Source organism: Nicotiana tomentosiformis, chromosome 11, assembly GCF_000390325.3.
Source record: "Nicotiana tomentosiformis chromosome 11, ASM39032v3, whole genome shotgun sequence".
Lineage (NCBI taxonomy): Eukaryota > Viridiplantae > Streptophyta > Magnoliopsida > Solanales > Solanaceae > Nicotiana > Nicotiana tomentosiformis.
The window spans coordinates 17,013,965-17,018,881 of record NC_090822.1 but is presented as its reverse complement, the minus strand read 5'-3'; positions in this window follow the sequence as shown (position 1 = coordinate 17,018,881).

Genomic DNA, 4,917 nt, shown 5'->3' with positions numbered 1-4,917 from the left:
ATATAGTATTGGAGGAGGGCCTAGTTACAGGGGAGATGCTGCCCAAATTTACGTAAACGAGCTACTAGTTTAAGTTGCGGACTTAGCCTTTACTCAACACTGATTTTAAATCTCCTTATGCTATGGTAGATTGAGTTGAGTTGTATGAAGAATTGCTTGGAAGGTATTAAGGACTCAATGGAGTTAAGGTATATTAAGGCTATCCCTTCTTTCCTTTTGGCATGATCCAAATGATACAGACGAAACGAGCAAAATACGCAACTTTCATAAATGACTCTATTCATAGAAATACTAGGGGTGTCTATATTCTTGATTCCCCATGTGAATTATTATTATATCCTCTGTTCATGGGTCTCAGAAAAATACGTATTTGATAAAGTTTGTCCAAAAGGCATATTAATTTTATGATATTCGAGAAATCTTATTAACGTACTTCTTATGCATTTTATGCATTTATACATGTACATTGACCCATGAACAGAAGGTGTTATATACGCGTATATTATATGTATATGAGATATGGGAAAAGGTTATGGCGTTATATACGCACCACCACCTGATCAGCTGGTATACGTTGATGATTTTGCCCACAGTGGCCGAGATGATATGATGGGATGTCCTCAGAGGCTTGATGATGTATGAACGCATATACCTATGCATGGTATAACATTTATACGCACATGCATAACATTATAATTTTTCATGATTCAGAGAGCTATTCAGAATTTCAGGTTGAGTTCTTTACTCCATGTTTCTTTCATATCTTTTATATACTACTGTCATGCCTTACATACTGGTATGGCCTTATAGGCCAGTACGACATATGTATAAGTCAGTATATCAAGTTGGGTTACCCTATATTGAGTATTTCCTAATGTTTTATTCTACTTATCTCATGACAGCCTCTCCGGCTCAATTACCTATGATAGTATGATACGAAAGATACTTTACATTGGTACTCGGTTGAGTAAAGTACCGGGTGCCCGTCCCGACCTATCGGTTTGGGTCGTGACAAATCCAATCTCTGAAATTGATCTTCTTCTACAAATACTTTCTGGATTAACTCTAGAATATATGCTACTCGTGTTCCTCTTCCTACCTTTGTTGAAGCACGCTCTCTAATTTTTCTTCGTGAAGCTCAATTAACTAGTCTCTCTAGTTCTTATACGGATAGTTCTACCACTACTTATGTGGCCAAGAAACAATCTTGTTCCTCTTATGGTAGTGGACGTGGTCGTAATAATAATGGTGGGCGTTATTCCAATGGTGGACATGGTCGAGCCACATTGGAATACCAAATTCTTTAATATTGGGGTTCAACAGTTCACTCTTCGTCCACGTCTTCCTTCCATTCTAGGTCCTCCTCCAATTTCTTATTCTATTGCTTTCATTCCTGCTCAACCCAATAATGTAAATCTTTACTGCCAATGTTTCTATCAGCCACACCACACTGCTCGCGATTGTCTATCTCTAAATTCTAAGGCCTTTGTGTTAGACATTAGTTCCAACTACTCCTTTTTTTCACCCGTTGATGCCTCTTGGTTTGTGGATACTGGAGCAGTTTCACACATGACTCCAAATGCATTCAATTTATCTTCAGTTACTCTATACAATGGCTCGGATCGTGTAATTATGGGTAATGGAACTCAAATCTCTATCTCCTACATTGGACATGGTACTCTCTTTAATTCTAATTCTCGCTTTTCCCTTAGAGCTATTTTAATTGTTCCTCATCTTTTCACCAATGTATTAGGTGTTCGCAAATTTACTACGGATAATAATTATTCTATAAAATTTGATCCTTTTAGTTTTTCGATTAAGGAACTCATAGCGAAGAGGCATCTCCTTCACTTAAATAGTCGTGGAACTCTTTATTCAGTTTCTTCTCAATTTGGTGATTCTGCTGCAGCTTCTCACTCTACTCTTGTTGCTGCTCGTATCCATCCAAACATTTGGCATCGCTGTCTAGGACATCCAAGCTCTGTTATTTTTGCTATTTTAATTAGGGTCAATAAGTTCCCTTGTTCTTCATTCAAATGTTTAGATAATTTATGTAATGCTTGTCAACTTGGCAAGCACCAGAAGTTACTATTTATGGATTCTAGTTCTTTTCTTCATCTCCGTTCGAGTTAATTAATGATACTTGGACTTCCACTGTTCCCTCTTTTACTGGTTTTCGGTATTAAATTTTATTTCATGATGATTTCACAAAGTTCTCTTGGGTATTTCCTCTCAAGCGTAAATCTGATATTTTCACTACCTTTAAGCATTTTTATGCATATGTATTGACCCAATTCTCTATAAAATTAAAGTCTTTTAAATGTGATGGGGCTACTGACTTTGTTAAACTTCAAGCTTTTCATTCTTTTCTTAATAATAATGGTGTCTTGCTTCGCATTTCATGTCCTCACACTCACCAACAAAATGGCAAAGTTGAACGGATACATCGTACGATATTAAATATGGTTCGTTCATTATTATTTCAAGCTTCTCTTCCCTCTCAATTTTGGGTTGAAGCTTTGCATACTATTGTCCATTTTTTAAATATACTTCCTTCGTCTAAGCTTCACTTTAAGACACCATTTGAAGCTCTTTTTGGCAAGGCTCCTACCTACCATTATCTATGTGTTTTTGGTTGTTCTTGTTATTTCAATTTACGTGATTATTCCTCTAACAAATTGAGTCCTTGTTCAACACATTGTATCTTTCTTGGCTATCCCTCTAACTACAAAGGATATAGATGATTTTATCCTTTATGTAACAAAGTGTTTATCTCTATACATGTTAGGTTCAATGAGGATTTCTTTCCATATCCTTTCTTCTCTCAACTTCATCTGAACCTAGCTCTCCTACTTTCTTTAAATTTTCATCTTCAATTGGTATTCATCTTTCTTTATCTCCTACTTTTCAGCATAGAAATTTTCAACGATGTGCACAATTATTATCTCCTATTAATGCGGAAAACTCTTCTTCTATTTTACCTCCTAATTCTTCACTTCAAGCCTTATCTCCAATTACGTTACACTCTCCAGAAAACCATTACAATTTTAATTATTCTTTCCATCGAACTACATTGCCACCTAAAAAATCTCTTCCTATCCAAAATATATCTCACCAGCCACCTCAAAATAATTCTAAATTTCCTTCACCTAAAAATACATTTTCACCCAACATGACATCTCCAACTCCTCTCCAAATATTAGCCAGCCCACTCCTTTATCTCCTAATACTAATACTTCATATTCAATCAATGATATCACCAATTCATCTCCCATCCTACATCACGTATCTTCTATTTCTAAAACTCAAATTCCAAACTTACCTTCTTCTAATTGTAAGTCACATCCCATGATCACCCGTAAGCAAACAGGATCTCTCAGGCCACGAAAAAATTCCTTCTTTGATTTCTCATTTCTCTTCACTTCTATCTGAACCTTCATCTTTTACGAAAGCTTTTAAGCGTCCTCATTGGAGGCATGCAGTGTCCGATGAATCCAACCCGCTTATGGCTAATCGCACTTGGGACTTAGTACCACCTTCCTTTCATGCCAATACCACTGGTTGTTGCTAGCTATATCGAATTAAACAAAAATCGGATGGTTCTCTAGAGCATTTTAAGGCTCGTTTTGTGGCCCAAGGCTACAAGCAACAATAAGAACTAGACCATGATCAAATATTTAATCCCTTGATGAAACCAGTCACCATTCGTATTATTCTTTCCCTTTATGCATCTAAGCAATGGTTTGTGCATCAATTAGACGTTAAGAACGCCTTTTTATATGGAAAGCTTAACGAATTGGTATACATGAAGCATCCTACTGATTTTGTTCATCCACAATTTCCTCATCATGTTTTTCGGTTGAACAAAGCTCTTTATGGCTTAAATCAAGCCCCTCAGGCATTGTTTCATCAATTTACTTCTTTTATTCAGAGTAATGGATTTCAAAATAGCATGTCTGATCCTTCTCTTTTTATTTACAAAAATAACTCAGATATTGCTATTCTTCTTCTCTATATTGATGATATTTTTTTCACCGCCTCTTCTAATTTGTTACTTAAATTATTAATTCAAACTCTCAAATGTGAGTTTTCAATGAGTGACTTAGGGACAATTAATTATTGTCTTGGTGTTTCTATAATTGCTCACAATGGGGGTTATTTTCTTTATCAATCCAAGTGTGTTAAAGAACTTCTCAGTCGTGCAAACCTGCTTTCTTCCAAACCAGTTTCAACTTCTCTTTCTCCTAAGTCTCTACTTCATTTTGAAGATTCTCCTCCCTTTTCTGATTCTACTCTTTACAGAAGTCTTGTTGGTAGTCTCCAGTACTTAACCTTCACCCGTCCAATTATTGCTTTTGCTGTTAATCAAGTGTCTCAATTTATGCATTCTCCCTTGGACATTCATTATACTAATGTCAAAAGAATCATACGTTATTTGCAAGGTTCCTTGGATCATGATTTATTTATTTCTGGTGGTTCTATTGACAATTTAAAATGTTACTGTGATATTGACTAGGCTGCCTGCCCTACTACTCATCGATCTACTTCGGTCTACTATATCTTTTTTGACCATAATCTTATTTTCTGGTCTTCTAAGAAGCAGAATGTTGTTTCTAAATCAAGTGCTGAAGTTAAATATAGAGCAGTTGCTCACACCATTGCTAAAATCACGTGACTACTATCGCTACTACAGGAACTCCATATTTCTCTTTCTTCACCTTCTACAATTTTTTGTGACAATATGTGCATCATTTATTTGGTACGAAATCATGTTCAGCACGCTCGTACCAAACATGTTGAAATTGATGCCATTTTGTTCGTGACAACGTTGCCTCGGGTGCTCTCCAAGTTCAATATGTCCCTTGCCAAGACCAACTTGCTGATTTATTGACCAAGTCACTTCCTTCACCACGAGTA